A 21,252-nucleotide genomic window follows, 5' to 3' on the forward strand; every position below is an offset into this window, starting at 1 on the left:
CCCTATGGCAAGTGCGCCTGCCGTGGGCCTACGATCCTGCATTATGGATAGCGTGTATTGATATTGTCTTCTTGTTAGAAGTACAGAGTATACTACCATCGCGAGACACAGGACAACAAAGTGGACAAGAAGCGCGTCTTTTAGAATGCTAGGTTACAACGTACAAGTGTCTACAAAAGTGACGGTAACTGCTCAAAACATTTGATGCGTCTGCTTTTGCGCCTTTAGAAATATTTAGAGAGGACTTCCATATATATATATATATATATATATATATATATATATATATATATATATATATATATATATATATATATATATATATATATATATATATATATATTAACAGCACACGCACGGCGATGGACGAACCAGGCCAGCGCTATAGGTTGAATTTCACAACGCAATTTTCATTCCACGTGCAATAATCACACTGATCATTTGCGGCTTCGTTCAGGAGCACACATGGGCTTCTGGTTGGTGCTTGTTGTTGCGTTTGGCGCAATAAGGCTAGTAGCAGGCACCACATTTGCGCAATCACGAGCAATATACACACATCATTTCTCCAGAAGCTGACGCCGAGCACGGGTAGCGCGAGGATCTTGTTGGGCTGACACGACGACTTCATGGCAGCCTAATTCTGAATACTGCATATGCGGCGAGGGTAGCTATACGGACTTGTCGATAGGTCATCTTGTAGATAGTTGTAGCGCAGGCAGAACGAAACGGTCATAGAAGGCAGATGAGACAACACAGCGCTAAACCACCTGCGAACAGCTGTTTACGTGCGCCATGTCTCACTGAACTTCAGAAACCGCCGTTGCACACTCCAAACAAATCTTAACTAACACGTTTTTAAATTACTAAACGGGCATATTATTTGCTCCTCATCAAGAAAGTCAATAATATTATAAAGTAAACGTTTTATTCAGTACAATAAAAGAATTCTGCAGCGTGTGCCACGAAACCTGGCAGTAAGTAGCCCTGGGCGTCCCACCAGTCGCTTTGTTGAAGTCGCAATCATGTGAAATGGACCGTCTAAAAATCGCATTGCGACGGATACGACTGCACCGAGCTTCGTCGTTCCAGTCGCAGCATGTGAAACAGGCTTAACAGATTAAAAACCAAACTCCATGATCGCGATTTTGTGCGCGACTGCGACAAGCGACGGCTTTGAGCGACGAAACGGGCTGTTGCACGAACAGATCGCTCGTTCTTGTCGCTCGATCGCCCGGTTGAGAAAATCTAGAATTCGTGGCTCGTCACCCAGACGCTCTATGAGCGACTAGCCAATAGCGCGAAGCCGGAACTGGATGTATGTACATCAGTCAAGTGCTACCGATTGTCGCACGGAACGAGCAAACGATTAAATTTTCATATGTGCAAGCATAAGAACTTACTGCAAGACCTTCAGAAATATTTTACACGGCTCCTTGCAGTAAAACACATCAACTTAAATTAATAAAGCACGTGTCACGCCAGTATCGACACGTATTTGCTGCCCTCATACTGGCAACTTCGGCGGGACATGGCTCAAAGAGGTCGCTGGCATAGGGTACGACTTGTGGGCGACGAGCGAACGCGAGAGCGGGATCATCGCGACGCAGGTCGCTGTCGCGGGCAAGATCGCTTGCATGCCGTTTATACTTAATGGACATCACGTCATTCCTGAAGAAAACGGTGATGTCAGCGCCGTCTAATAACCACGAGTGAAGCCGAGCGCTAGGAAAAGACAAAGGAAAGCGAAGCACACGCGCTCAACACAAAGGGAGAAGAACTGCGCTTGTCCTTTCGCCGCTCGCGCCGCTTAGGTGTCTCGCTCTCCTCTTCGCCCGCCGCTCCGTACAGAGGGGAGACATTCTCTGACGGAACTGTGGTTGCTAGGAGGGGACAGTGCGACGGGCTGGAGCCGGTTGGCTGCACAGAGAAGTGATGAAAGTTGCAGATGGCACTACTTGCAGCTGATGAACCGCTTTTGAAGGGGACGGCACATAGCAAATAGCACACGCGTGTTCACTTTGGGTCGCATTTGAATTTCTAATGTGAAGCACGGTGCAAACATCACCACATGTTTGCAGATCATAGATGCATTAATAAGAAGGGTGGCACTTCTTCGGAGAGCGGGCAATGGCAATATACGTTATCTGCAACACCGGAACGCGCAGCAGATGCTTAGTCATGCGATTTAAAAAAAGGAGGGCGATCACATTTGGAGGCCACTCTGGACGAGTTTGTTTTTATTTTCTGAAAGGGTTAGACATGGTGTTAGCGCAAACGAATGTGGACCGGGAGCATAAATAACCCGAAACGCCGGCTTTCAACTTCGGTCATCTCACGCAAATGTAGCCAGTGGGCGCAGAGCATATCGTACACGCCAACCGACAAAATCGACGATGGGGCTGTGCTCAATAAACCGCGGAATAACATCACCACGTTGTTCAGTTAACTATTCGTTTCAGCTTTGCAAAAAAATTAGGTACATATGTGGACGCTTTGGCGAACCTCAACATGTACTAAATAATTTCCATCACTGCTTTTGTTGTACAGGTCCACAAGACGAAAGGAAACACTTTATTATGTAGTACAGTAATCCACATGCACACATCAGACCAAGCTTAGCAGCAGGCTCTACTTCACTTTCCTTAACTTCAAATGTTTCTGGCGCCCCCTTTGAAGACCCTTGTCCTTGTTCAATGTGAAAAAGTGCAGCCTAGTTAACACCACAAATTGGCTCATTTTTGCCGTGGGCTGTTTGCCATGGAGCTCGCATCCTGAAGGCATAAAGCTTATCTGTCGAAAAAGAATAATGTGAATGCATCCAACACTTTAAAGATCCTGGCTAACTCATTTCCAGGGCAAAATAGGCCTCTCCTGTCAAATTTTTCCATGAACACGCTGTCCGCATTGCATTCAGCTGCTTCTTTGGTGATTACGTCCCCAATTATATCATGCCAAAAGGTCCTTTCAATGTTCTTGAATTCGAAGCGCCGCTCGCAAAGAACACACCCTGTTGTCAACTCCTTGTCAGCACGTTTGATGTTTTGCGACTCGCGACCACAATTCACGAGTTGCGTCTTTAGGCGATTTCAAAAGGGACGCCTTGGCTTTGCACCTTCTGTACTCGATTATACACCCGTGTACAAAACATTTTCGCGCTTTCGACGCCATGAGGCCACACCTGTTATCTAATACATAACACAGGAACAGCACAACATCACGCACTACACATCTCAAAATAATCACAGTGGCACATTTGCGACGCTTCCCAGTGATCACGATCGACGTGAAACAAGCGTGGTCTACATGGTGTTGTGCCATACTACGAGCACCATGTGGTGTTATGAACGGCCTGCAGAGGTGCCGACATGCCAAGTTTTCCCAGCCAGCTGCAGCAGCGGGTTTGGCATTTTCTAGGAACCGACCACTGGTCTACGGCTGAACGGCGCCACTAGGCCTACTGTGGAGACTTGCTTTGAAAGCACGACAAGGCGTCGTTCCGCAGCCTCTTGGCGTCACGATGTCTGCTGCGGCGACTGACTGTGTGAGGAGGACAACACGCCGAGTCAGCAACTCTTCGTTGCCGGAATGCCGGGACGAGGTCGGCGAACCAGGCTTTGTTAGTGAACTCACCATCACCGAGCAGGTCTGTCGGGAGCGGGGGAGTTCCTGAGGGAATGCATCTGGCAACACCATCCCAAGCGCCTTTCAACACGCAAGACAATGGAGAACCACAGCGGCTGCTCTGCGGGGGTCAGCTCGGGGATTATGAGACGCCTCCTTAGTGCAAGACCCAGTTCTGCGAAGACCGTCTCGCCTCGGTGGGCGCAGTGAAACCTGCGCGGAAATGTGTGTGTAAGCCCTCCCCCTAAAAGGCGGCTCGGCTACGATGACTCTGGTCGAACGTTTTCCCTCACCTAGGGATCAAGGGAGGACAGAGTGTACTTAAGGAGCTGTTGCGCAGCTCCTCAGTGTGCTTTCTCTCGCACTAATGCTAAATTGACGAACTGCAACGTCCTTATGTAGATACTGTAAATAAACCCATATTCTTTGTTCTCGATGAGAACAAGTCTCTCACTTCAACAACGTCCTCAGCATGGATGAGTTGGACGACGGCATGGATCAGCTAATATCTCATTCTTGCCCGACTCCAAACATTACAACTTGTGGCAGTGGTGGGATAGACTTTGCGACGTGCTGCTGTGCCTGCGGTGAGTGCTTGGTTCTTGCTTTGACTCTCTAGGCTTCATTTTGTGGTTGTTCTGTTTAGAACAGTAGGGAAGCTAGATTGTTGATTGTTAGCTAAGTTGTCTTTTCATAGGCAGGTTTAGAGAGCAGGACCAAGACAGTAAAGCCGCAATCATGGAGTTAAGGAGACTGCTGGGAGACGAATTGTTGATTGTTGGTGAGGAACTGGGCCTAGATGTACGCAAGGAAATGCTAAAATCGCAATTATTGCAGCTAATTTCCGAAATGCCCAGTGAGGAAGATATGAAATGGGGTTAGAACTTCTTAAGAAAAGACAGAAACGGGACAGAGAGAGAGAAGAACGTGACAGAGAGAGAGAGAGAGAAAGAGGAACGCGAGAAAGATCGCGAGTTGAGAAAAATGCAACTTGAACTTGAAAGCAAACGTTTGGAGTTCTCTCAAGGAAGTAAAGGGGCTCTGGGACGAACAAGTTAGGCAGAATCATACCGCATGTACAGGATCTTAAAGCCATTTGAGGTCGGGAACGACATAGGCTTGTTCCATGGAAATTTTGAAAGGACTTCCGAGAAGATGAACTTTAGACCGAGTACATTGCCACAGCGGCTACTGTCTATGTTGCCGTGTGCGGCTGCGGAAGTAATAGCCAGACTCACTGCACAGGATGCATATGATTATGCGAAAGTAAAGGCTAGTCTCTTGAAAAATTACCGCCTTTCAGCCGAAGCTTTTCGACAGAGGTTTAGAAGCACAGGCAAATATGATAGTGAGGGATATCCGGAGTTTGCATATTGCTTAAAGGCAAACCTAGTTGAGTGGCTGAAAAGCGCAGAAGCGTACGACAGCAGAGACATGATCATTGAATGCATGTATCTAAAGCAGTTTTACAAAAGCATCCCACCATCTGTGAAGCTGTGGGTGCAAGACAGAGTGTAACAACACCGTGGAAAGGGCGGCTGAATTAGCCGAAGAGTATGCAACCCGTAGAAAGTTGAACGCCGAGGACGGAAACTTGGACGGTCGAAATGGACCACGGAAACCATTTCCGTTCAAAAGGGATGCGCAGACTAGACGATCGTAGCCTGTAGACACGGCGGAAAAGCCCGCAGAAAAGAGCGAGGAGAAGCTTAACAGAGAAACCGCACAAAAAGAACAGAAAAGAAAATTCGAATCTTTTAGACCAATTCGCTGTTACAAATGCCACAAACTGGGACATATAGCTGTAAACTGCGGGAAGGCTAGCGTAGTTTTCTCCTACGTGGAGGAAAAAGACGAGAATATGGAACTTTTAGGTCCATATCTTCACGACCTGCAAGTTAATGGCAAACCATGCCGAGTGCTAAGAGACAGTGCCGCCACGATGGACATTGTCCATCCGTCTTACGTGACGGTAGATGACGTCACCGGAGAAGTAGCATGGATAAAACAGGTTGTAGAAGAACACAGCGTGTGTCTGCCCATGGCCAAAGTCAAAATCAGTGGACCATTCGGAGAGCTAGAGACTGAGGCTGCAGTTTCCAAATTTTTGTCAATGCAGTATCCTTACATCTTTTCAAATCGTTCGAATCAGTTACTGCGTGACAAAGGGCTTCAACTGGGAGAGGGCGTAGTACAGGCATTGATGCGAGGCCAAGCTCGTAAAATCGCGTCGCTTTCGGCTAAAACTGCACAAGCTGCTCCAGCGGAAGTAGCAAAAGAGGTAACTTCACTAACCGAATCCGAGCTAGGCTCGAGGAAAAAAAAGCGGTTGAGGAAAGCCTGCCAGAAGACCAGCTCAATGAGAGCGTAGCGCTAGAGTGTCAGAGTTCTAGCCTGCAGGAAGAGTAAGTAGACGCAATCGCAAGCGAGACAGGGTCGTTACTGTCACCGGCCTCCAAAAACTTTGATCAGCTCTTACGTGTGGACAGAGAGTCTTTGGCAGCAGAACAAAAGAATGATGACAGCTTAGCTAAATTACATCACACAACTAAATAAGGCATTGCTAGGCGCAACATGACGATACAAGAGAGATGAGGATTGTTGTATCGGCACTACAGAGACGGAAAGGGCAGGAGTCTAGATCAGTTAGTCGTACCTACTAAGTACAAGAAGGACCTTTTAAGTCTCTGTCATGGAAATGGGCGCTCCGGCCACTTAGGCATAAACAAATCAAATGAAAGATTGCTTATGGAATACTACTGGCCTGGCTATTTCAAAGACATAGAAAAACTTTATAAGATCATGCAATGCCTGCTAGCGCTCGGGAAAACTAGGAGAGACATGGAAAGCTCCCCTAAAGGTAGTGCACGTAATCACAGAACCTTCCAAACCACTTGTGATAGTCACGGTAGGGCCTCTACCAAAAACAAAGTCGGGTTACAAGTGCTTGTTTACCAAGCTGTGTCCGGCTACAAGGCTTCCGGAAGCAATCCCTCTGAAAGAGCTCAGCTCCACCGAAGTAGTAGACGCGCTTTTCACAGTATTTGCACGAGTTGGTTTTCCAGCCGAAATTCAGGCGGATCAAGGGTCGGTATTCACCAGCGCACTAAATTCCACATTCTTACAAAAGTGCGGGGTAAAGTTGATACACATTTCCATCTATCACCCTCAGTCGAAAAGCGTAGAGAGGTGGCATTCAGTGCGCTCTGTTACGAACACAAGGAGGACTGGGAGAATTGTCTTCCGGCCACTTTGTTTGCTTTGCGAATGGTTCCTCATGAAGCTACAGGGTTCTCGCCAGGAGAACTAGTGTATGGGAGGACACTCCGTTCTCCACTGAGAATGTTAAGAGAGCCGTGGGAGGAAAGAGGAGAGAGTCCAACCGTGGTAGAATACGTGCTAAATCTACTGGAACGGCTAAGTGCAACCCCAGAACTAGTCGAAAAGAACATAGCAGTAGCTCAAAAGAACGCCAAATTCTATTACGACAAGAATGCGAGGCTTCGTACGTTTAACGCCGGAGACCAGGTAATGATCCTCAAACCTTCAAGAAAGAACAAGCTTGAAGTTCACAGGGACGGGCCCGTTAAAGTGTTGCACAAACTTTCAGATACTAACTATGCTCTGAAAATGCCCGGTCGCAGGAAGGAAGTGAGGATATATCACTGCAATTTGATGAAGCCGTACTAAGAGCAGAGCGGAGTCGTTAACTGTACCATCAAGTAGCAGGATGGCACTAATACCAAGTTTAAGGAGTATAGGGTGACCTCCAACTCTGAAATCGGCCTAGAAGAAGTAGTAAAACATTCGGTAAGCTCGCACGCTCTAAGACCCGAGCAGCTAGATGAGCTAAAAGGGGTGTTAGGGGAATATCTCGACAGATTCAGCGATCGGCCGGGTAAAACCGAACTAATAACGCATGAAATAGAGCTGACATCAACCGAACCCGTAATATCAAAGCCTTACAGGGTCTCCAAGACAGAGAGACATTATGGAGGCAGATATACAGCGCATGCTAGAGTTGGGAGTCATTGAGCCCGCTGAGAGTGACTACACGTCACCGCTAATACTCGTAGAAACCCCTAACAAGTACCCTCGTCCGTGTGTTGATTACAGGAAGTTAACTGCCATCACTAGGGATCAGCGATACCCCATACCCAACATTGAGGAATGAAATGAAATAGTTAGCGCTGCTAAATACATTTCAACCATAGACCTCGTGCGGGGATACTGACAAGTTCCCCTTTCAGAAAGTGCCAGCCGCTATGACGCATTAATCTCACCTGTAGGCACTTTTCGCGCTCTCGCACTCAGCTTCGGGCTGAAGAACGCGCCGTTTAGCTTCTCTAAGTTAATGGATATTGTCCTAGAAGACTTGCAGGAGTTCGCCTTGCCATATCTTGATGATGTAGAAATTTTTTCGGACAGCTGGGAACAGCACGTATCGCACCTAAAACAGGAGTTCTCACGGTTGAGGGAAGCCGGCTTAACGATGAAACGGAAAAGTGTAGGTTTAGTTGTTCGCAGGTTACTTATCTGGGCTATGTTGTCGGCTAGGGCATGAGACGGCCGGCCGAGCTGAAAATAGCTACGATTGGAGAATTTTCACAGCCGCGTACGAAGACAGACATTGGTTCACTTTTGGGACTTCTGGGGTACTATCAACGGTACATTCCGAATTACTCGCAAATAGCAAGTCCTTTACCGGACGCCCTCCGAAAGGGAGCACCGAATAGCGTGCACTGGGATAAGGGCAAAGAGCACGCTTTTCAAAGTTTGAAAACGCTATTGGTTTCTCGTCCTGTGCTTGCTCCTGACTACACAAAGGAATTCATAGTTCAGTGCGACGCAAGCGACAGAGGTACGGGCGTGGTACTTAGTCAGGTCGGCGACGATAATGAGGAGCATCCTATCCTCTATGCCAGCCGTGAACTAACTGTATAAGAGAGGAAGCCTACAGCGCTTCAGAGATGGAATGCGCTCGTTCGTTCGTTCGTTCGTTCGTTCGTTCGTTCGTTCGCTCGCTCGCTCGCTCGTCCTTCCTTCCTTCCTTCGTTCGTTCGTTCGTTCGTTCGTTCGCTCGCTCGCTCGTCCTTCGTTCGTTCGTTCGTTCGTTCGTTCGTTCGTTCGTTTGTTTGTTTGTTTGTTTGTTTGTTTGTTTCACAATACTGCAGGCCAATGTGTCCCAAGCAGGAGTGGAATTACAATGAAATGGGAAAATAACAGCAGAGAAATAAATTCCAACAACATTTGCACGACAATATAATACATCAGTTTCACTGGGACGGTATTTATCATACATACACGTAAAAAGAACAGCACATCAATAATTTACAACAGTAGCACTTGCACCAGAAATAACAGTTTGGCTACGTTGATATTTAAGACAGGTGTAGTTCAAGGGCTTCGTCAAAATTATCAGCCTGACAAACAAACTCAGGTAGACTGTTCCAGTCCGTAACAGTGCGTGGGAAAAAACTCTGCTTAAAAGCCTCTGTTCTGGCAAAAATTGGTTGTAGGGAGTGTTTGTGAGTGTTACGTGTTGGTCTTCTTGTGGTGGACTTTAAATATGGGGGTACCGATATATTTATTTTTCCAGACAAAATATTATGCAAGAGTTTTAGTCGACGGATTTTTCTGCGCGCAGCTAGGGTGGGCATGTTATGCGCAATCATGAGCTTAGTTGGAGAATCCAGCCTTTTATATTTATTAAATATAAATCTGATTGCTTTCCTTTGCAGGCGTTCTAAGCAGTGTATATCCTTTTTTGTGTGGGGATCCCATACAACGGATGCATACTCCAATTTAGGTCTGACAAGGGCATTGTATGCTTGAAGTTTAACATTCACCGTTGCCTTTGTAAGCTTCCTTTTTAAAAAAACATAGTTTGCGAAAAGCTGTTGCGCAAATTGTAGAGATGTGCGCTCCTCACGTCATATCACTAGAAAGAGTAATCCCTAAATACTTATATTGAGTTACTTCTTGAATGTGAGAGCCATGGATAGTGTAAGTGAACACGCTAGGATTAGTTTTCCGCGTTAAATTTAATAACACTGTTTTGTTAACGTTCAGTTCCATGTCCCATTCTGCGCACCAGCATTCAATGTGGCTAAGAGTTCGCTGTAATAGCTTATGATCTTCATGGCAGGTTATTTCTTTAAACACAATACAATCGTCCGCAAAAAGTTTAATAGACACTGAGTCAGGGATTACTTGCACTAAATCACTTACATATATAAGAAATAATAATGGCCCCAAAACACTCCCCTGGGGAACACCGGATGTAACGCTGAGCATCCTAGATACACTAGATTTGATTTCAGCAAACTGCGTTCTATTAGTTAAATATGCTTCAACCCATTTGATAAGATATAGCGGCAATCCTAGGTTATTTAATTTTCGAAGTAATTTACAGTGCGGAACCTTATCAAATGCTTTAGAAAAATCCAACAGAAGTATATTATTTGAGAACGATCTAGAGCTGCAAAAAAGTCGTGAATAGTTGTTACCAGTTGTGTCGTCGTGGACATTTCCTTCCGAAAGCCGTGTTGGTAAGGAGATAAGACGTTATTATCTGCTAAAAAGCACTGGATATTGTGAGCCACAATATGCTCTAGTAACTTGCAACAGACAGAAGTTAAAGAAATCGGCCTATAATTAAAAATTACTGACCTATCACCTTTTTTAAGTATGGGGATTACGCGTGCAATTTTCCAGTCTTCCGGAAGTTCGCAACTACGCAAGGATGCATTAAAGACCTTTGCCAAGAAATCGCTTATCTGCATAGAATAGCGCTGTAAAAATGTATTTGGGATTTGATCTGGTCCTATACTCTTTCTGGTGCTCAAGTTCCTTAACATAATTAAGACACCTTCCCTTGTGACGATAGGAATGTCCATATCATCAAGCATAGCCGGTTGGGGTACGTAAGCACTTGACGGAGAAAAAACGCTCTGAAAGTATATATTAAAAGCCTGCGATATTATAAAGCCGTCAGTTTCGAATTTCCCGTTCAGTTTAATTTTATTTACCATTTCATTGCCTTGACCCAGAAATCTCCAAAATTTAGCAGGATCATCTCTAATGAATGCAGGGGAGAGTGACTTGATAGTAATATGTGCGCGCTTCATTTACTTTAGTTGCCAAATTTCTTTTCAGTTCATTAAAGTTCTCAGGTGTTACGTCTCTACGCTTTCTAAGTCGCTTGAGTCGACGTTTAATATGGATAATCTTCCTAGAGATCCATGGGTTTTTACGGTTCTTACGTACCTTCCGGAATGGGACGTATTGTTCAATTGAGAATAAGACTGCCTTTTTAAATTGTTCCCACAAGGCATTAACATCATCATGTGTAGTGTGGTTTAGTGCAGTGTCTAAGTAATCTGTGATAGATGTATCATCAGCGCGGTCAAAGTCATTAATGCACACTGAATGAGTACTCGAATGCCCTGCGGACCTTCGATAAGACCAAGAAAAAAACAATAAGTTGTAATCCGACATACCAGATTCAGTACTAATAACACCATTTAAAAACATACCACTTACAAAGAATAAGTCCAAGACAGCACTGTTGCGCGTAGGTTCACAGACAATTTGATCAAGGTTCAGAGCTAACATTGTGCCTAAAATAACATCACTCGATTTAGATTGCCCGTAAACTAATTTATCCCATTTAATAGCTGGAAGGTTGAAATCACCTGTAATAATCACGTGTCGTGGGTGGTTTAGAAGAAGATGATCGTAAAGTTGTTCGAGAAATGATTCTCACATTTCAGGGGCTTTATAAACAACACAAAGCATAAATGTAACAGCATTAACAGTGACGTTGAGAAACAGGCTTTCGTGATCACTAATCTGGTTTGTCAGACATACATCAATACCGAGTTTAGAAATAACAGCAACTCCTCCGCCACGTGTGCCTCGATCACGCCTGTGTATCTGATAGCCGGGCGGAATAACTTCATCATCGTGTACGCCATCATGCAAACATGTCTCAGTGATAGCAACCACATGAGGGTCGTATGTCAAAAGCAATATTTCTAGTTTTTCCACTTTGTTCACAATGCTTCTGCCGTTAAAAGAGAGCACACGAAGATTCTTAAGACTAGACTGTGAAAGCTACGCTCTTTGTGTAGGATCCTTCCCGGATCGGACAACAACACGTGTGTTCGAAACGTCATCCCATGCGTAGAATTGGGAATCGATGCGAAGTTTATCGTTTACTAGTGCGACCTTCTTGCCTTGTTCTTTATCAGCTTTAGCAGTTTGCCACAACAGTTTTCGTTTTCTTAATGTTTCGACAGAGAAATCATTTTGCACGGAGATCTGCGTTCCCTTAAGCTTTTTGCAGTTGCGTAGCACTTCTTGTTTTTCCATATAATTTTGAAAAAACAGGATTACAGGTCGCTTTCCAGGATGTTTTCCCAGGCGATGTATCCTAGCAATAGACAAACACTTTACACCAAGCCTGTTCTCAAACACCTCCTTGATTACTTTCTGTCGCAGATCAGCCTCAGTTTCATTTGTTCGGTCATCTATGCCGAAAACCACAAGATTAGATCTCCGACTCCGATCTTCCAGCTCTACAAGTTTTGCCTGTTGCAATACGAGTGTTTGTTAAAGTTTTTCAATTGCTAAGGGTTTCACAATTGTCTACTTTTTGGGCTATTTCACTGACATTTGTTTCAAGGCGGGCCATTCGGGTCGAGAATGCATTGACGCTTTTTTCGGCGTCTTCCAACCGCTTTTTAAGCTCTGCCAGATCATCCCTAATAGCCTTTTGGCCTTGTATCAGCGTCTGGAGCATATCAGCATTGGAAGGACCCGGATTCAATTCTACATCGCTACAAAGTAACAATTTGCACACATGATAACACTCGTAGGCTAATGCAATCAAAGTCCGTGGGCACGGCACAACAACAACACCTTTCATCGCTGCGGTATGAGTGAACACAACTAACCTGGAACAGTAATACAGGACGCATGGTTAACGCTCTGCTTCCTGCGTTTTCGCCGAGCCAACTGAAGAATCCGTGTTGGAGCTGGTCTTTTATACGTTCTGGACTGGCCGATGTGACGCATGCGCTGCCGGTATCTTGCAGGAAACCTGACGTCCAACTGATTGCCAGATGGGCGAAGTTCCCGCTTGTTCCACGAGCACGCGCAGCGCAAGTATGATTCTGCGATGTCCAAGAAGCTGTAACGATCGGCAGCAAAGCCACCTGGAACAATAATACGGGACGCATGGTTAGCGCTCTGCTTCCTGCGTTTTCGCCGAGCTAACTGAAGAATCCGTGTTGGAGCTGGTCTTTTATACGTTCTGGACTGGCCTATGTGACGCATGCGCTGCCGGTATCTTGTAGGAAACCTGACGTCCAACTGATTGCCAGATGGGCGAAGTTCCCGCTTGTTCCACGAGCACGCGCAGCGCAGGTATGATTCTGCGATGTCCAAGAAGCTGTAACGATCGGCAGCAAAGCCACCTGGAACAATAATACGGGACGCATGGTTAACGCTCTGCTTCCTGCGTTTTCACCGAGCCCACTTGTTTGGTTTGGGCAGCCCAGAAGTTGTCTTGTTACTTGTACGGAGTGAGGTTCATCTTCGAGACGGACCACTGTCCTCGGACGTGGTTCAATCAAATGTCACACAACAATGGCCGCTTGCTCCGATGGAGCCTCACTCTCCAAGACTACAACTTCTCCGTTAGATATAAGAAGGGAAAGTTGCATAGCAATGCGGATGGTTTGAGCAATCTAATTTGATTTCTGCGTTGACGGATCCCGCCAAAATTTTGGTGGTGTTATTGTTAATTTGATTAAGCCAAGAAGATCCCCTCTCACTTAGCAGGATTCCCTCTATGATTGCTCAATGTGTCAGCACGAAATTCCTAAAAATAAATGGCATAGCGAGATACAGCATTTTTTGTTTCCGCACTTATGTTTTCTTTGAAGTCTAGCGAGTCTAAAGTGAGATCCAAGATACGTCATCTTGGCGCAGAGCCTCATTGTAGGGTTCGTTTTGCAGTTGCCTATCCTTATTGGAGGTTTTGGGGCGATGACATCATTACGCAAGTGGTCGCTGCAAGCCAAGGCATCACCCCCTTGCCACCAGCCGTTCTCTTCCTGGCCAGCGGTTGTCAGCGCTGGACAGTCGAGATTTTCCGGGCCACGGAGGAGCTGTTAGGAACGGCTTGTAGAGGTGCCGACATGCAAAGTTTTCCCAGCCAGCTGCAGCAGCGGTGTTGGCGTTTTCTAGGAACCGACCGTCAGTCTCCACACGAACGGCGCCACTAGGCCTACTGTGGAGACTTGCTTTGAAAGGACGACAAGGCGTCGTTCCGCAGCCTCTTGGCGTCACGATGTCTGCTGCGGCGACTGACTGTGTGAGGAGGACAATACGCCGAGTCAGCAACTCTTCGTCGCCGGAATGCCGGGAGGAGCTCGGCGAACCAGGCTTTGTTAGCGAACTCGCCATCACCGACCTGGTCTGTCGGGAGCGGGGGGTTCCTGAGGGAATGTATTTGGTGGCACCGTCCCACGCGCCTTTCAAGACGCAAGACAATAGAGAACCAGGGCGGCCGCTCTGCGGGGGTCAGCTCGGGGATTAAGAGGCGCCTCCTTAGGGCAAGACCCAGTTCTGCGAAGACCGCCTCGCCTCGGTGGGGGCAGTGAAACCTGTGAGGAAGTGTGTGTGTAAGCCCTCCTCCTCAAAGGCGGCTCTGCCCCGCAGGGACGTCTGCGTCAGCAAGCGTTTGGTGTGTTGCGACACCACGTACCCGGCACACGAGGGTTGCACCCTCCCGCGTTTAACCATGTGTTGCTTAGCCGTGCCCGGGGAAAAGGGGATCCTGGGGGTTGAGCCGATGCCGGGTGTTTGGACCTTTACGGCCCCTCGGCGGAGACAACACATCTCTTTGGCCTCGGCTTCACGTAGACGACACCCCCGAACTGTTTCACCCGGGGGAAATCAGTAGTTGCCTTTCCCTCTCTCTCTCTCTCTCTCTCTCTCTCTCTCTCTCTCTCTCTCTCATCAGCCTTTGTCTTTCTCTCACTTTCCATCTTTCCTGGCTTCTCCTGTCTTCCCTTTACTTCCAATTTTTCTAGGCCGCAAGGGTTAACCTTGTGTGAGTAGCCAACCTAGGTTATTTTATATTTGGTTATACTGGTAATGTACAGCTGGCATTTGCAGGCCGTGTTTCACAGCTCCTGCAGCGTCCCCTTGTAGGACTCCACGGTGGGTGGCTGGCATTACTGCCGAAATTACAATCTCTTATGGCTTCTTCCTTCCCCCCCATTACCTGATCGCTCCCTCAAGAGGGGGCTCACCGATGATATCTTCGAGTTTTTTGCCCGTCAAAAAGAAACTTTCCCTCGCTTCCATGTAGTCCACTCCGAAACACCAGACAAACCCGTGCAAACAATCTCACCATTGCTCGTGTCCCAGTCTCTAACCCAAGTTTTTGGTACAGGTTATAAAGCACCCAGGATGGCAAGCGGCGATCTCCTCTTGGAGCTCCGCAACCAGAAACAATATGAAAAGCTACCAATTCTAGTTTCATTTGGTGACGCCAAAGTAACAGTAACTCCACATCGTACCATGAATACCACCCGTGACGTAGTTTCCGATGATGATCTCTTGGAGCTGACTGAGGCTGAGCTCTTGGAGGGCTCCAGTGAGCAGAACGTCATCAACGCTAAGCGAATTAAGATGAGACGAGATAATAAGTAAATACACACCAAACACCTGATACTTAATTTTGGCACAAGTGTTCTGCCCGAGTCCATCGAGGTCGGGTATATCAAGCTCCGTGTTCGCCCATATGTTCCTAATTCCCTGCGTTGTTTCAAATGCCAGCGTTTCGGTCACAGTTCACAGAGCTGCCGAGGCCGTCAAACCTGCGCGAAATGCAGTGCTCATGAGCACACCTCTGAATCTTGTGAAAACTCTCTCCATTGTGTAAGCTGTGAAGGGGAGCACGCTGCATACTTGCGGTCGTGCCCAACCTGGAAAAAGGAAAAAGAAATTGTGACGATAAAAGTAAAGGAAAATATCAGTTTCAACGAGGCACGCAGGCGGGTATCCTACCTGCCCAAGAACACATTTGCCTAAGTGGCGCGTCAGCGGGCAGCGCCACAACGGTCCCCGGCGGCTGTCCGACTCACACCCAGTGAGGCGGCAGTGACGCCATCCGCCCCCGCTGCGGTTGCAGCTAGCGCTGCTACGCCAACCCAGCAGAAGGGGCCATCTACCTCCGGGCAGGTGACCTCAAAGGCCTCGTCTAACGCGCCGAGGCCTTCACGCCAAACAAAGCGCTCGGAAGAGCGCGTTTCCAGCGCCTCGCAAGAGGCGATGGACACAACCACCAGCAAGACGGCGCCACCAGCGCCGAAGGAGCGGCGAGGCACTCTCGATATCTCCAAAAGAGACAAAACTCCCGTCACGGCACCTGAAAAAGGCCCGTGAGCTAATCATCGTCTCTTCAACACACAGCACCCAACACATATAGCATACTGGATACACAAATACTACAGTGGAATGTTACAGGACTTCTCCATAACCTCGATGACATTAGAGAACTACTACACGAACACAATCCCAAGTTGCTGTGTGTTCAAGAGACACATCTAAAAGGCATACAAACAAATTTTCTTCGCCAATACACCATCTTCCGCAAGGACCGTGATGAGGCTAACACCTCGTCCGGCGGCGTAGCAATCCTTGCAGACAAGTCCGTAGCTTGTCGCCAGGTAGCCTTACAGACATCCCTCGAGGCAGTGTCAATTAGAGGGATTATTTTCAATAAGTTGGTAACCGTCTGTTCTATTTATATACCTCCAAGCTATCGCCTCCAAAAAACTGATTTCTATTACCTGATAAATCAGCTCCCGGAACCCTACATACTTCTGGGTGATATTGTCACGTAGTGGTGACGTTGAAGAACACAGTAGCACCACTGTGAACGACAAAACTAAATTTTATTGGGCGAACCTGTGCCCACAAAACAGGCTACACTTATAGCACAACGATAGCGGCGAACACAGTCGGCGATCGTCGAAAATCTGATCAGCGGGTCAAGCGCGTCGGCTTTTACACAACAGTCGCCGAATGTTCCAGATTAATCGTTGGGACCCGTGTGCCTTCCACAAAGTTCTACACCATTCGCGTCACGCGATGAAATCTGATAGCACAAGGTTCGGCGACAACAGACAACCGGATAGAAGTATCGATAACTTTCCAGAAACTTCGGATGCATGCAGGCGCGTCCCGCGCTGTGCGATAACATTTGTTAGGTGGCGAAACCTGGTCGCCCGATAAAGATAAGTACGCGTGTTAATACCCCCCTCTTAAAGAGCATCGACCCGATGCTGCATACAAACGAAAGTAAAGAAAACACCCGTAGCGAAGAAAACAACCAAACAAAATAAGGAAGTTCGTCAGCATGCGTAAAAGGGTTTCAAACGCACCACGTGGACCACTTCAGATCGTGCGCGGCGCCGCTGTGGATGCGAAATTCCGTCTGGCACGACCTCATAGTCCAGTGCGCCAATACGTCGAATGACCTTGTAGGGTCCGAAATAGCGGCGCAATAGTTTCTCACTCAGTCCTCGTCGGCGTATCGGGGTCCAAACCCAAACATGGTCGCCGGGCTGGTACTCGACGAAGCGTCGTCGGAGGTTGTAGTGTCGGCTGTCGGTCCTCGGTTGGTTCTTGATCCGTAGGCGGGCGATCTGTCGGGCTTCGGCGCGCTGGAGATAGCCAGCGACGTCAACATTCTCTTCGTCAGTAACGGGGGGCAGCATGGCGTCGAGCGTCGTCGTCGGGTTCCTGCCGTAAACCAGCTTAAACGGCGTGATCTGTGTTGTTTCTTGCACCGCCGTGTTGTAAGCAAAGGTTACATACGGCAGGACCGCATCCCACGTCTTGTGCTCGACGTCGACGTACATTGCTAGCATGTCGGCGAGGGTCTTGTTCAGGCGCTCCGTGAGACCATTCGTCTGCGGATGGTAGGCAGTTGTCCTCCTGTGGCTTGTCTGGCTGTGCTGCAGAATGGCTTGTGCGAGCTCTGCTGTAAAAGCCGTTCCTCTGTCGGTGATGAGGACTTCTGGGGCACCATGTCGTAGCAGGATGTTCTCGACGAAAAATTTCGCCACTTCGGCCGCGCTGCCTTTTGGTAGAGCTTTAGTTTCAGCAAAGCGGGTGAGATAGTCCGTCGCCACGACGATCCACTTATTCCCGGATGTTGACATCGGAAACAGCCCCAACAAATCCATCCCAATCTGCTGGAATAGTCGGCGAGGAGGTTCGATCGGCTGTAGTAATCCTGCTGGCCTTGTCGGTGGTGTCTTGCGCCGCTGACACTCTCGGCATGTCTTGACGTAATGGGCGACGTCGGTGGTCAGACGCGGCCAGTAATACCTTTTCTGTATTCTCGACAGCGTCCGGGAGAATCCGAGGTGCCCAGCGGTTGGATCGTCGTGTAGGGCGTGCAGTACTTCTGGACACAGCGCCAACGGTGCAACAAGAAGGTAGCTGGCGCGGACTGGTGAGAAGTTCTTCTTCACGAGCAGGTTGTTTTGCAGCGTGAACGAAGACAATCCACGCTTAAATGCGCTAGGGACAACGTCGGTGTGCCCTTCCAAATACTCGACTAGGGCTTTTAGCTCCGGGTCTCCTCGTTGCTGTTCGGCGAAGTCTTCCGCGCTTATTATTCCAAGGAAGGCGTAGTCATCCTCGTCATCTTGCGGCGGCGGGTCGATGGGGGCGCGTGATAGGCAATCAGCATCTGAGTTTTTTCGTCCAGACTTGTATGTTACAGTGATGTCGTATTCTTGTAATCTGAGGCTCCACCGTGCTAGCCGTCCTGAAGGGTCCTTTAAGTTAGCTAGCCAACACAACGCGTGATGGTCACTGACCACGCTGCCATATAGGTAAGGGCGAAATTTCGCTGTAGCCCAAATTATGGCGAGGCATTCCTTTTCGGTTGTAGAAGAATTGCCTTCTGCTTTTGACAACGACCGGCTAGCGTAAGCTATCACGTGTTCATGTCCATCTTTTCTCTGGACTAGGACTGCACCGAGGCCTAGGCTACTGGCGCCAGTGTGGATTTCGGTATCGGCGTGCTCGTCGAAGTGCGCAAATACGGGCGGCGACTGCATACGTCGTTTTAGTTCTTGAAATGCGTTGGCCTGCGGCGTTTCCCACTTGAACTCGACGTCACATTTAGTTAGCTGTGTCAACGGCTCAGCGATGCGCGAAAAGTCCTTGACAAATCGCCTGTAGTAGGCACACATGCCAAGAAATCTACGCACTGCCTTCTTGTCGGTGGGCTGCGGGAACTTTGCGATGGCAGCTGTCTTCTGCGGGTCAGGGCGGACTCCAGACTTGCTAATGACGTGGCCTAGGAACAGAAGCTCATCGTAAGCGAAGCGGCACTTTTCTGGCTTCAGAGTGAGCCCTGATGACTTGATGGCCTCTAGTACTGTGACAAGCCGCCTAAGGTGATCGTCGAAATTTCCGGCGAATACAACGACGTCATCCAAATAAACGAGACAGGTCTGCCACTTCAATCCTGCTAAAACCGTGTCCATCACGCGCTGGAACGTTGCAGGCGCCGAGCACAGTCCAAATGGCATAACCTTGAACTCATAGAGGCCGTCTGGCGTGATGAAGGCGGTCTTTTCGCGATCCCTTTCGTCGACATCTATTTGCCAGTAGCCAGATTTGAGGTCCATCGATGAGAAGTATTTAGCATTGCAGAGCCGATCCAATGCGTCGTCTATCCGTGGGAGGGGGTATACGTCTTTCTTTGTGATTTTGTTCAGTCGACGATAATCGACACAGAAACGTAGGGTTCCGTCCTTTTTCTTCACTAAAACAACTGGAGACGCCCACGGGCATTTCGACGGCTGGATGATGTCGTCGCGCAGCATTTCGTCGACTTGTTGTCTTATAGCTTCGCGTTCTCGCGTCGAAACTCGGTAAGGGCTCTGGCGGAGTGGTCGAGCGCACTCTTCGATTATTATGCGATGCTTTGCGACTGGTGTCTGTCGAATCTTCGATGACGTCGAAAAGCAGTCTTTGTATCGTCGAAGCAGACTTCTGAGCTCTTGCCGCTTAATCACGGGGAGACTTGGATTTATGTCGAAGTCTGGCTCGGGAACTACGGTCGTCGGGGTGGTTGCGACAGAATCCGAGAGGACAAACGCATTACTGGTTTCCAGAATTTCCTCGATGTATGCGATCGTCGTGCCCTTGTTGATCTGCTTGAACTCCTGGCTGAAGTTTGTCAGTAACACTTTCGTGTTTCCTCCGTGCAGTCGAGCGATCCCTCTTGCGACGCATATTTCACGGTCGAGCAGTAGACGTTGGTCGCCTTCGATGACGCCTTCTACGTTAGCGGGTATTTCGGTGCCGACCGAAATAACAATGCTGGAGCGAGGCGGGATGCTTACTTGATCTTCGAGCACACTCAAGGCGTGGTGACTACGAAGGCTCTCCAGCGGTATCGCTTTATCTTCCGACAGCGTTATTAACTTCGACTTCAGATCGATGATTGCGCCGTGTTGGTTCAGGAAGTCCATACCGAGAATGACGCCTCGTAAACACTGTTAGAGGATAACGACGGTGGCAGGGTAAGTCCGGTCATGAATGGTTATTCTTGCCGTGCAGATTCCAGTCGGCGTAATCAGGTGTCCTCCAGCGGTGCGAATTTGAGGGCCTTCCCATGCAGTCTTAACCTTCTTCAACTGGGCGGCGATGTGTCCACTCATGACGGAGTAATCAGCACCGGTGTCCACTAAGGCGGTATATGCGTGGCCGTCGAGAAGCGCGTCGAGGTCGGTGGTTCTTTGTCTGGCGTTGCAGTTAGGTCTTGGCGTCTGATCACGGCTGCGTCGTGTTGAACTGAAGCTGGAACGTCGCGTCGTCAAGTCGTCTTTCGTCGGTGTAGTCTTGGCTTGCTGACTTCGTCGGGACGGCGGCGTGTCGTCATTAGGTCGTCGAGATGGTTTCTTCGTCGACTTCGTCGGCGGCGGAGGATCTTCGTCAGTTCGACGAACAGCAACCGCACCTCCATCGGTTGCTGCTTTTAGTTTTCCGGATATGGGCTCGCAGAGCGGCCCCGAGCTGGACCAGTGTATGGTCGGCGCTGCGGTGACAGGTAGCGGCCTGGTGCCGGCGAACGGGACGGTCGTCGAGAGTTCCACTGAGTGGCGGCTAGGTAATCGGCGATTCCACGTGGGCGCTCCCCAAGTTGTGGACGCGGCGCGTTGACGGCGAACCCTCTCAGTCCCAAGTCGCGGTATGGGCATCGGCGGTACACATGGCCGGCTTCTCCGCAGTGATAGCAGAGCGGGCGGTGGTCGGGGGCTCGCCAAATGTCCGTCTTCCTCGCGTAGGTGCGCTGGGCGACGTATTGGCGCGCTGGCGGCGGCGGCGGCGGACGACGGAATTGCGGCGTTGCAGGACCCTGGCGCGGACGCGCAGGGGGGCCTTGACGGCGGGCGACGCCGGCGGCGTAGGTCATTGCTTCCGGCTGCCGTGATTCTGGTTCCACCTCAGGAACTCCAAAGGATCGGTTCACCTCTTCTTTCACGATGTCGGCGATCGAGGCCACTTGAGGCTGCGACG

General features: G+C 48.7%; 1 long non-coding RNA gene and 1 pseudogene across 1 annotated transcript; both read right to left on the minus strand.

Moving 5' to 3' along the window:
* Positions 1-2,028: 2,028 nt before the first annotated feature.
* Positions 2,029-12,779, minus strand: LOC135916698 (uncharacterized). Its single transcript, XR_010569036.2, has 3 exons — positions 12,582-12,779; positions 3,631-3,834; positions 2,029-3,537 (listed from the first exon to the last, which is right to left on the minus strand). It is a non-coding gene; the product is annotated as an uncharacterized lncRNA (long non-coding RNA).
* Positions 11,740-12,566, minus strand: LOC139059443 (uncharacterized; annotated as a pseudogene).
* Positions 12,780-21,252: the final 8,473 nt, after the last annotated feature.

The sequence above is a fragment of the Dermacentor albipictus genome, chromosome 4 (genome assembly GCF_038994185.2).
Source record: "Dermacentor albipictus isolate Rhodes 1998 colony chromosome 4, USDA_Dalb.pri_finalv2, whole genome shotgun sequence".
NCBI classification, from domain to species: domain Eukaryota; kingdom Metazoa; phylum Arthropoda; class Arachnida; order Ixodida; family Ixodidae; genus Dermacentor; species Dermacentor albipictus.